This window comes from Barbus barbus (genome assembly GCF_936440315.1).
Source record: "Barbus barbus genome assembly, chromosome: 50".
In the NCBI taxonomy this organism is placed as follows: Eukaryota; Metazoa; Chordata; class Actinopteri; order Cypriniformes; family Cyprinidae; genus Barbus; species Barbus barbus.
The window spans coordinates 5,037,184-5,050,630 of NC_136728.1; the positions used below are offsets into that span (position 1 = coordinate 5,037,184).

Below are 13,447 nucleotides of genomic sequence, written 5' to 3' on the forward strand. Positions count from 1 at the left end.
TAGATAGATAGATAGATAGATAGATAGATAGATAGATAGATAGATAGATAGATAGAATGACAGAACGATAGACAGACAGACAGACAGACAGACAGACAATGATAGATAGATAGATAGATAGATAGATAGATAGATAGATAGATAGATAGATAGATAGATAGATAGATAGATAGATAGATAGATAGATAGATAGATAGAATGACAGAACGACAGACAGACAGACAGACAGACAGACAGACAGACAGACAGACAGACAGACAGATAGATAGATAGATAGATAGATAGATAGACAGACAGACAGACAGACAGACAGACAGACAGACAGATAGACAGACAGACAGACAGACAGACAGACAGACAGACAGACAATCAGACAGACAGACAGACAGATAGTAGACAGACAGACAGACAGACAGACAGACAATCAGACAGACAGACAATCAGACAGACAGACAGACAGACAGATAGTAGACAGACAGACAGACAGACAGACATATAGACAGATAGACAGATAGACAGATAGATAGATAGATAGATAGATAGATAGATAGATAGATAGATAGATAGATAGATAGATAGATAGATAGATAGATAGATAGATAGATTGTAGAGCTTGGCTGTAGTGTAACATTATGAGAAGCTTGTGGTTTGGAAAGTTAAAGTTTCAAAGTAGCTTCCCAAACACTGGCAGAAGCCCATGCTGAGACCAGCATCCAAAACCCAACATGCTGGTCACCAGCTGTGCTCGTCTCTTCAGCAGGGAGCCAGTGTGTTCCTGGACGAATATACAATATCCACAGTCTTTAAAAAACACCAGCTTCTGTAGTATTATGAGATTTACAGCAGAACCACACAAGGGATTGAGTCACCAAACCACTGAAGATCTGTCAGAGCATCTAATCCTCTCCTGACCGCTGCCGTGTGACCTCAGCTGGACCGACCCGCCACAATCTGATCCACGGGGAGTTGAATATTAATAAAAGACGACAGCAGTTTAGATGACTGGCGTTCTGGCACATTGTTCCACACAGTGTCCACAGGCTCCCCAAAAACCACAACAACACAATGCAGAACATCAGAGGTGTTACAGCCTGCAGCGAAAACCAGAACATTTTCCAACCCAGTAGAAAAATCTAATCGTTTCAGAACGCGCTCGCGGCACTCGCTTCTGATGGGCCGCGTCACAAACCATTAGCATCAGTTAGCACGCTAAAGCACGGATGACCACGCACAATACTGAAAATGCCGGCTCTCGCCGATGTCAGTTAAAGCTCTTTAAGCCCGACAAATAGAACCGACATATTCACATTAGACAGCCGGCTACACTTTCAACCCAGTATATTTTATTCCCGGTATTTGGTGTCTGTCAGAAGACATTAGACTGGAGCAGACAGAAGAGAACTGGGAGTTATTGTTTATTCCTTGCTGTTGGCGCGAAATTGATTCCTTTCTCTCCCTCGGCGAATTCTCTAAACGCAATCAATACGAGAAAATCAGAAGCACAATTCTGTTACACAGCACATTTGCACACACCGCACAGACTAAAGGAATAAAGGAACCTTGCAGTTGAAGTACTGGAGGGAAATTCATTCACTTTCATGAAGTGGAGAAACTTTGGTTGCATCAGTCTGCAATGAATCTTTCATGAACAAATGTTTCTGACCATCACAGCTGAGGTGAACTCGGTCAGCCCATCAGTTCTGTAGTTTATCTAATAGTTGTTTCGGGACCTGACCTCATGTTCGAGAGGAATGGTTGGCATCTTGCTGAGAAAGCGCAAAGTGGTTGGTGATGCAATTTCAAGGCCTTTCCTACAGGAGTCATATCATGCAAAAACGTAATTTTTTTTTTGTAGATATACACCAACATTCAAAAGCTAAACAAAGCTGCAAAAGTAGCTCATCTTCAATCTTCAAGGTCATGAAAATGGACAGCTCCAAAAAAAAGAAGAAACATTTTGGATCCAAATTACTTTTTTAGTTTTATGTTTACTTCCCATAACTATATTTATATAATAATAAATGTATCATAAAAATGTTATAGCATAAATGTTCCTAAATATATCTCATATATGTATCAAAAATCTCACAAAAATTAATGCGTAAATTAATTTATTTATAATAATATTACATAAATGTAGATGTATGCATATGTTGATGCATATTTAGATTTTTTTTTTTTTTTTTTTTATGGAGTGCTTTGGGATGAGAAAAATGCAATAAAAAATCCTTTGGATGTCAGAATTAGCTCAAGCAGAAGAACATTCTGTCATCATTTACTAACCTTCACGTTGTTCCACACCTGTATGATCTGTATGAATATATTATGAGAAAGAACACTATCCAAACACTGAGACATTTTTTAACATATCTTCTTTTGTGTTCCAAAAGAAAAGTTGCATAAATGGGCTTATAATGTTCAGGAAAACCATAAAATGATTAAAAAGTTAATGATATGGCCACATTAACACCAGGATTAGAAAGCAGTGACCATATAGTGTTCTTAGACCAAATTTATTCCTCTCCTTAAGTCACACCCGCTCTGAATTTCTGTTTAGGGAAATTAAAGTTGCCGACGTACAGAAATAGTCTGAAAATAGTTTCTGTTTCTACACATACATACAAACACACTGAATGATATAAACATCAATAACAGGCACTTTGAGTCGATTCTCGCAGCTGTTTTATTGCATACCCTGTTGAATTCAGCGAGTCAGTCTCTCATTTGTGCTGTGAGCTTTTATCCTCGGTACCAGCCCACAAACTAGGCCACAGAGATTAACCCTGCGATTCCATGGCTATAAATAAACACCATCAAGCAGAACATACTGTATTTTCATGAATGCCATTCTTGTTTAAACCACAGGGATTTTTATGGGGAGGTTTTGATTAAACTCAATCTCCTTCATGGGTAAATATGTCAGCTGTCTTCAACGTTTATATAATCCTTATGTAATATCTCCAGCGCTTGATTCATAGCTATAAAAGTGCAATGATTGCTAACAAAATCAAATCTTGTGAAGTCATATAATAGCTTTGTATGATTTAACGATATTCAATGACAATCCACTCTCCAGTCAGCGATTAAAGGGATAGTTCAACCAAAAATGAAAATTTGATGTTTATCTGCTTAGCCCAAGGGTAGGTGACTTTGTTTCTTGACACTCCTAATTGAGATTGTAGATAGAGTGTCAATAGTCCATTTAATGCACTTATAAGTCTGCGATCCGCCGTAAAGCATAAAGAAGAATAAGACACGTCACACGCCGGCTGTTGTGAACATGCTCAGGATAGTTGGCTATCGCGGTGCATCAAAGGTAGAAAACTATATAAATACTGTTCAGTTTCTTGCACAGACCGATCATTTCGTGTCTTTAGACCTTACTGTATCGTCACAAGCCGCAAGATTTAATTTGGTTTTGTCTGTGTATGTTTTTTTTCTCTCTCAAAGTCGTGGGTCCCATTGACTGCCATTATATGACTGACAGACTGCAATGGTTTGAGTTAAAAATCTTTGTTTGTGTTCTACTGAAGAAACAAAGTCACCTACATCTTGGATGTCCTTGGGGTTGTTTATTGTTTATTGCAGATAAACATCAAATTGTCATTTTTGGGTGAACTTTCCCTTTGCTACCAGATCAGTGAATCATTGAGTTGAATGAATCGCTCTTTGGAAACTATTCTTCTCAGTGATCCGGTTCGCAAATCAGACTGAATATTTTGTGAATTAAATGGACTGATTCAATAATGAATTAGAATTCAACTCAATGGTCCCTCAAAAGTTCACATTTGGGTGTTTTTATGAAATTTAATGTGGCTATACAAGATATCAGTGACCATATAGAGATTCACATTAGCTCTTTCAGTAATGTTTATCCCAAAACACGACTTTCTTACAAAAGAGAAAGGCCATGGCTCTGAATCTGATTTAAGAACCTACTTATCCATTTCTAAAAGAGCTCCATGACATGACTTGGAGAGGCAGGACTGACCTTCTGAACATGCAAGTTCCTGTCTTCCTCTGGTTCACGCAGAGGCCTTTATTTATTTGGACGATTAAGCCACACTTACATATATATATACTTGAAGGTCAATGCTTTGGATACATTATATCAAACCAAGCGTAATTGCTAACAAATGCTGTTGGAGCTTTTTTAATTTTTTAAATAAAATAAAATAAAAAAATATTCTACAAGACAGATACTTTACAAATAAAGATACACAACAGGTCAGTGTCCTCAGGACTTCATTGTCTTATGTCAATTTGCACTTTGAGTTTCATTGCATGAAACAAGTAAACGCCAGAACAAAGTCATTCAATATACTCAAGATTTGAATCTACTCCATCATGAATAGTGAGAAATGTCATACATCAGCTGGATTAGTTGTTGTATGTGGTGCTGTTTTATGTATCCATTGATTGATCTCTCAAGCGATCACTCATCTGTGTCTTTTATGATATCACATGCCCTCATATTGATTGATGATAGTAATCAAACGCTCTCATTAATGCATTAATGGAAACCCTCCTGCTTCCCAGAACTGCTGCTAATGACCTGTATTTGGGAAGACGGAGAGACAGAGACCCGCTCCTCAGATTAATGTTACACAGCCTATAGGGGCACAATGACATCAGCCTGTCACATCATTGTTGAGTTTTTGCTATAAATACTAACCTATGCTAAAAAATGAATGTCTTAACTGGTTGGAGATATTCATTTTATTTTTATAGAAAATTAATGTATTTATTTTCTAAAAAAGAATTGTATATTATTATTATTATTAATTTAATTTGATCATCTATTATTATTTTTAATATAAATCAAAGCATTTTTATTGTTGTCATAATTTCTTGTTTAATTAATTTATTATTATTACTATTTATTTATTTTTTACAGGCTATACAAGATATCAGTTAAATAAAATGTTAAAAAATAAATGTTTTTAAAATGTTAAAAACATTTGATGTTTTTTCTTGAATAAAGGTGCAGTTACATCATCTACCAGTAGGGGTTAACTGCTAATGTTAACCCGATCTCTCATTTTATTTATTTTTTATGGAAAATTAACTTTGTTTAGATGTGTAGTAACATCATCTGCCAGTGGGGGCTAAAAGCTAATGCAAACCAGGGGTGCGTTTCCCAAAAACACCATTATTTAACTATGCTCGCAAGTTCTATTTTACACTATTGTTAACAACAGAACTTGCGACCATAGTTGCTTTTGGGAAATGCAGCCCAGATCTCCATGTCTTATCTAGGTGGAATTATTAATTAGTTGTTTGAAAGTGAATGTATGTTTATAATTAATAAAAATATTTAAATGAATTTGATCATTTATATAAATGAGGATACTTCATGCTTAAAGGCAGGGTAAGCGATTTTTCAAAAAAAGGCTGAGTACCAAAACAAACTTATAGCCAATCAGCAGTAAGGGGCGTGTCTCATCATATTATCAGCTGATCAGAGCAGATCGGCATGCAGAATCAACGTGGAAATCGCGCGGCGGGACGTGCTTTTACATCAATGAGGGGTGGTTTACAGATGTAACTGTGTTAAAGAAGATGTGCTGTTCAGATCTAGAAACGCTCTTCATTAACTGCAAGCCGTTCTACTCGTCGCGGGAGTTCTGCTCGTTCATTCTCGTGAGTGTCTACATTCCACCGCAAGCGCACAGCTTTACAGAAACTCACTGATCTGATCACAGACACAGAACAACAACACCCAGACTCTGTTTTAATCATTCTCGGGGACTTTAATAAAGCAAATCTCTCCCGCGAACTGCCAAAATACAGACAGCACATCACATGTCCCACCAGAGACAGTAATATATTGGATCACTGTTACGCAACAATAAAGGACGCATATCACTCGGTTCCACAAGCAGCTTTTTTAGGACTCTCTGATCATTGTTTGGTTCATCTTATACCGTCCTACAGGCAGAAACTTAAATCTGCAAAGCCTGTATTAAGATCTGTTAAAAGATGGGCTAACGAAACAGAGCGGGATCTACAAGCCTATTTCGACCTCACCGATTGGACTGTTTTTGAAGTCGCTGCCACCGATCTGGACGAGCTCACAGAGACTGTAACATCTTATATCAGTTTCTGTGAGGATATGTGCATTCCTAACAGGACTCATCTAATCTACAACAATGACAAACCAACCACTGCAAAACTCAGACAGCTCCGTCAGGCCAAAGAAGATGCTTACAGAAAGGGGGATAAAGTCTTGTACAAACAGGCCAAATACACACTGGAAAAGGAGATCAGAGTGGCAAAGATTAATTATTCTGACAAGCTCAGGAAAAATTTATCTTCCAGTGATCCTGCTTCAGTGTGGATAGGAATGAAGGATATCACCAGTTACAAGTCACCATCCCCCAGCACTCTGGAGAATCAACACCTGGCAGACGACCTGAACGAGTTCTATTGTCGTTTTGAAAAATCACCCCACACCCGCCCTGAACACCTCTCCACACAACCATTCACACCTCCAGCAACCCCTCTCTCCCCCACACCTACGATTCAAATCAGCGAAGAAGATGTGTGCCAGGTCTTCAGAAAGAACAAAAGAAGGAAAGCACCAGGCCCAGACAGTGTGTCACCAGCCTGCCTAAAAACCTGTGCTGATCAGCTGGCACCCATCTTCACACAGATCTTCAACCGATCACTGGAGCTGTGTGAAGTCCCCTAATGCTTCAAACGCTCCACCATCGTCCCTGTCCCAAAGAAACCCAACATTACTGGACTTAATGACTACAGACCTGTGGCCCTAACGTCTGTAGCCATGAAATCATTTGAAAGACTGGTTTTGGCTTATCTGAAGGACATCACTGGACCCCCTGCAGTTTTTCTACAGAGCAAACAGGTCTGTGGATGATGCAGTCAACATGGGACTGCACTTCATCCTGCAGCATCTGGAAAGACCAGGGACTTATGTGAGGATCCTGTTTGTGGACTTCAGCTCCGCTTTTAACACCATCATCACGGAAACCCTTCAAAATAAACTAACCCAGCTCTCCGTCTCCACCTCCGTCTGCCAGTGGATCAACAGCTTCCTGACAGACAGACAGCAGCTAGTAAAGCTTGGTAAATTCACATCCAGCACTCGTACCATCAGCACTGGAGCTCCTTAGGGCTGCGCTCTCTCCCCACTGCTCTTCTCCCTCTACACCAATGACTACACCTCTAAAGACCCCTCTGTCAAGCTCCTGAAGTTTGCAGACGACACCACACTGATCGGCCTTGTATGTGTAAATTCCTTGTATGTGTAAACATACTTGGCCAATAAAGCTCATTCTGATTCTGAATGGAACCATCCAGATCTTCTTCAGAAGCTTCACAGGACTCTCGCTCTCGTTGCAAGTATCGTTCCTTGCACCACACAGAGGTTTGTTGTAAGCTATTAGCTATTAGAGACTGATGGTTCTTTCAGATGGTCAACTCCGCTTCATTTCCCCTGTTTCTGTCCAGTTTCATTCATCCAGTCTCACTTACCCTTCCCATGTACCATGTATGTGTGATGTGTCTGTGTGTGCGTATATATGTGTGTGTTTGTTTAGTCTAGTTATGTGTTTGTGATTTAGTTAATAAAACTTTACGCACAGTACATATGAGTATATTTTATATGAGCAAAAATTCATATCTCTGTATTTTTTGGCTGATTTGCGGTACATGGTATATCTCTGTATTTTGTATTAGGATTAAACAAATAAGTGAATGTAAGCATGTATTATGTGCAAAAAAGGGTTAAAATCACATTTCATTCTAACACTGTAACATTGCAATCTAAAAACAAAAATAATCATTTTAAAGCAGAAGTTAAATTTACTAAATGAAAATAATAATAAAAAAGCACAGACTAATTGAATAAAAAGGCTATTTTGATTATCCCATACTTTACAGTTAGTGCTATCATACACATTAGGGATGTGCATCTCCATAACTGAGGCCGATGCGATACGCATCTCGATGCATAGCCAACGATGCGATACATTAAAGATACATATAGGCAGCTACCGATGCGATGCGATACGATTCACTGCTATTACGATGCGGTGTGATACGATTTCGATTCGATTCAACACGATGTGATTCAGTGTAATACGATGCAATGGAGAAAAATAATATGCTGTGCAATTCAATATGTAGATATTTAATTTTTATTTATGCTGCTCAGGGATAAACAATAAAGAAATGTTCTGTAACTTCAAGTGTGTTGTTAAATTAGTCGTAGCCTACTGCCTGTATATTTTATAGCAGCGCGACATATTTTACAAATTGCATGGATTTTGTCAAGATTTCCATCTCGCTTATAAAACCAAAAGTATTTCCAAATACTGGATTTAAAATGACTTGGTGGAAGAAAGAGTTCCGAGTCTGCCATGTTAATCCGTTCTAGGTGGTAACTCTCAGGAGGACACCTCTCGGTCTACGTAGTGTTGTTGTGATACGTCATAATCACGTAGCAGCTGCAGTGGTGATGAGAGAACGCGCTTCCGCAACAGTTCAGAAAGGAGAAATCAATCTAAAAGTTACATAACAAAATATTGGTCGCTTTATAAATATTAAAAGAATAGCGCATCTAATAATAGCCTAATTATATATGAATAAATCGGTTTTAACCGATGCAGATATCTTAGAAACGATGCATCGCGATACAAATGCCAATTGTATCCGATGCACGCTTATTTAAATCGATGCATCGCATCGTAAGCTTTTATGTCGATGCACCGATGCAAATCGGTGAATCTTACCATCCCTAATACACATACACTTACTTGTAGGTTTAAAATTATACATATGTCACATTGTCTAGCTACAAATATGTCAGCAAAATGTATATTTTAGATATATATATTTCAGAGTTATTGCGCTCCTATTTCATTGCGCTCTGTCTGTTTGGAACGCATACGCGCTGCGGCACTCTTCTAAATTAAGTCGGTGAAGTTTAGTGGAGAATTGCAAAGCAAAAAGTTCATGCGCTTCTGACAGCAAAATGGAAATATTTCCATGGCTTTCTAACATTTACAAATGGAGAATATACCTGTGAAATGTAAGTTATGCATTAAGAAAAACAGCACATCCCAAACACATTAAACAGCGCGAATAGCATCTCTTTCAGCGGCACACACAGCCTTTCTGTCAGAGCATCTGACGGGGTGAGCGTCGAGCCACTTCAAACTGAAACTATAAACTATAGGCTACTATATCTTACGCCCTTCATATAAAGCTTGTCACATGTTTAGAACAAATTGTATTATGCACTTTCTCCGCAGCAGTTCAGTCTGTGTCCTCCCTAAATATTTTTTCAGATGTGCTCGTAACTGTATATCGATATTAACGGTATTGCTTCATACCATATCGCTTATAAAGAATATATCGGTATATCGTACAAACTCGATATACCGCCCAGCCCTAATTTCAGATATCAACATTGGCTTCCAGAAATTGCTTACAGCATCTACCAGTGGCTAATGCTAAATGCTAATGCTAACCAGAGCTCCAACTCTCACTAAAATTGAATTGCTTGTGGTCGCTTTGTCACCGCAAACACTGTGAATGCCCCATGAGAGTTGTGTTTGAGAATCTTTTGGTAGGGTTCACATACTACAAAACAACTGTTAGAATCACTCACCGGTCAGAAAATCACACCGTACAAACTTTGCACAGCCAGAAAAGATGACTCTGTTCCAGCACAAAGAATAACCACATTAATATTTTTCCCAGGAGCCTATTGTATTTCTTAGAGCAAACCTCATATCCCACGAGTATGTCTAAAAAAACATGACCTTCACTTTTCTCAGTCAGTCCGATGGAGGCCCATTGATCTGAATCCTCTCAATACCAGACAGACCTGCTTCACTCCAAACTCTCCTCCTGTCTCATGCACAACAGCAACCCACGGAGGAATCACGTCCCACGACAGCAGGTTTGTGCGTGACCTAGACAAACAATCAGCCACCGCTCATAATGACAAGCAATGGCACCATTTATCACCCATAATGCCTCTGGGATCGGGCATCAGAGACATGATGTGTGCCACAATCATGCATCTGTGGGCATCTAATGCAGGATTGCTCTCTCGAGTCGGTCCAGACCGTATGCTACACTGCTGGCGTGGAATGAGCCAAAATGGTTGGCTAGTCCAACAACAAGCAACAAGCTGATTGGTGATGTTCCAAGCCACCTGAGAGCCCAAAGCATTTCCATAGTGCATTTTTTTTCAGCAGCTTTGGTTCCGGATGTGTTTTTCCATTCATTTTCCCATAGGGATTTTTTCTTTTAAAGTCTTCATTAAAGAGTTATAAGCCATGAACCAAACCAACCAGCTATGAGGAGAACTACTATATTACATGAAGCAAAAAATGTATTTTAAAATCAGACAAAAAGACAAAGGTACAGGACATTATTCAATGGCTTTAGTGAGGAAAATGACTACAATCCCATGAAGCAATGTTAATGACATCATTGAATTAAAAACAATGGAGAAAAATACGGTTGAGAAAAAAAAAAAACTATTGACTACATTACGTTACTCGCATTACTTCATGAAAGTGGGGAGGGCACTAGAGTTAATTTGGAGTGATTTATAAGCTTATGTTCTCTGATTGGTGGATATTTCTTTACAGAATAAGACCTGTAAAGTTAAATTCACTTTAAGACCTAATAGACCTAATGCATGGATCCAATATACTGTTGCATATCCCAATGCTTTCTGTTCATGTTCACTTCATGTAAGACATAACTGACTGTGTTTATGAGAATACTTGCTGAGATGGCTATTTTGAGATAATTTGAGTATAGTCATCCATTCAAACACAAGGAGATGTGAAAGACAGCTGTGTTTTCTGTGTTTCACAGTACAATGGTTTAAAATTTCTTGAAAATTTAAATAATAGATTTCTTGTCTTTATGTATTTTAATTAGATTAGATTTTGCAAACTAATTGTTTAACGTACTGGTTTAGCATACAGTTAGTGGATTAGCCTGTTAGCTTGGGCTACAGTATTACCCTGTGTAAAAATAAAAAAATTGTAATCTGTTGGCCTTTGCAATAGAATACAGAATAATCGTCTAAAGTTAACAAAATTTCAATAGGTCCATTGTCTATTGTAAATAGTGTAGCTATGTATAAAGTACAGCTCACTTTTTAAATTTTGTGTTGGTCAACGTGGCAAATTTGTGTGAAATCTGGTTGGGGAATATTTCGCCCTCACATAAAATTCCTAATCGTGTGGAGTAATAAAGAAATAATAATAAAAATTTGCTACACTGTAAGTGTGACCGCATTTTAACGTTATTCTAAGCTACTATGTTTTACTACGATGTAGTTTGATGAGACATTACAAACGGCAGACTGAACTCAGTGGATGCTGTGCTTTAGTGACGATGTGTCAAGTTCAAAACAATCAGAGTGCAATAGTCTTTCTTCTGTTGTGCTCCATCTAGCTGTTAAACTGGGTTCATGCTAAGTTGCTTAAAGGGATAGTTCACCTAAAAATGAAAATTCTGTCATTAATTACTCACCCTCATGTTATTCCAAACCCGTAAGACCTTCGTTCATCTTCAGAACACAAATTAAGATATTTTTGATGAATTCTGAGAGCTTTCTGACCCTCCATAGACAGCATTGCAACTGACACGTTGAAGACCCAGAAAGGTAGTAAGGACATTGTTAAAATAGTCCGTGTGACATCAGTGGTTCAACCGTAATTTGAATTAAGCTATGAGTGGTTAACCGTAATTAAGCTATGAGAATACTTCTTGTGCAGAAAACAAAAAATAATGACTTTATTCAACAATTTCTCTTCTGTGTCAGTCTTCATCTTTATCATAAAATTAATGTTCAACAGATGTCACATGAACTATTTTAACAAAGTCCTTACTACACTGTTAGACATTTCTGTAATTTCTGCAGTTATTTACCGTATATCACCCAGCATAATACTGCAAATTCCCTTTACAGTAAATAACTGTAATACCCTTTGCATCATGGGAATTTTCTGTGATGTCAGACCCCACATACAGAGACTTACTGTATTTTTTTAATTATTGTATACTACTGTATTTGCTGTAACAGTCTCTTTGGCACCATTCTATTGAGGTTGCTTTATTTTCCTCATTTCTTACATTTGGATTGACACCATTTGCCCTGTACCATGTCCACAATGCCACAACAGCTTGGGACTGACTACACTGGATGTGTTACATCGCTTGTAATGATAGGAAAATCCGTTTATCCTTCGTGTCAGAAACTGCGTACTGTCCGCATCCAAAAGAATTTGATATTTTGTCATTATTGTGTCTGTTTTAATTGAATGCCAGTAATATCCATGTAGAGTAAAAAATACAATTAATTATATATCAAAATAATCAAATCTAATGAAATATATATTAAAATGAATAAATTACAGTAATATACTGATGAATTGGATTTTTACAGTAATTTACTGTAAAACAGTACAGTGTGCAACTGTAAATCAAATGTAGTTTGCTACTGTAAATCTTAAATAAAAACCCTTTGAAATGTCTAAGAGTGTAGCTTTCTGGGTCTTGAACGTGTCAGTTGCATTGCTGTCTATGCAGGGTCAGAAAGCTCTCTGTTTTCATCAAAAATATCTTAATTTGTGTTCTGAAGATGAACAAATGTCTTATGGGTTTGGAGGGTGAGTAATTAATGACAGAATTTTCACTTTTGCGTGAACTATCCCTTTAAGCATTCACCACTTCCTCAAGACCAAATAGTCAACTAGCCTTTAAGGCAACCCACTGACTAGCCAATTTTGAGAACATATAGTTTTGCTGCTACAGAAGACGTTTGTGTTTGAGATGTCACAGATTGAATACAGATATCCTACCCGCTCTGGTCTTCGTGACTGTACTGTAATAACCCGATGGGAAGTCGCTGATGCTCACAATTTTCTCAACTCTCTAATGACACATAATGGCTTCGGATAACTGCTGCCAGCACTGTCATTTAGTGGCAACTGGGAGACTAAAGAGAGTTCCTCAAAGAGGGAAACGGATAGCATCCTCAGAGGAGGGAAAAAGCAATGATGCTCTTATCACAGAGGCGACAAAAGTGGAAATGAAATTGAGCATCGAAAGGCCAGAGGTCAAAGTCTTCTATATGGAACTGATGTATCACGCGGCCCACTGGCATTACAGTAAATCTATAAAGTGCCATAAATTCAAGACCCCGTCAACGTTCTGTAGTCCTGCTAATGGTCTGGGTGCCCATTACCGTCAATCCTCCATCAAAGCGTTCCCCTTAGCCTCGCACCTACATCTCTCCACATGAAGGGTTCAAGGTCTGTCTGACTTTTTCATTGTTGTACCTCATCAGAACGGCCAGATCTCACAAAACCGCGAACCATACCTCTCATGCCCAGACTCAGACAAAAAAATTGCTCAAAATTCAAGCGATACCAGCCTGTGTTTGCTT

The 13,447-nt window shown here is 38.2% G+C and overlaps 1 protein-coding gene across 1 annotated transcript in view; it reads right to left on the bottom strand.

Moving 5' to 3' along the window:
• LOC306868488 (N-acetyl-beta-glucosaminyl-glycoprotein 4-beta-N-acetylgalactosaminyltransferase 1-like) overlaps positions 1-13,447 on the bottom strand; it is a 168,171-nt gene that overhangs the window by 66,141 nt on the left and 88,583 nt on the right. The gene's annotated exons all lie outside the window — the stretch shown is intronic.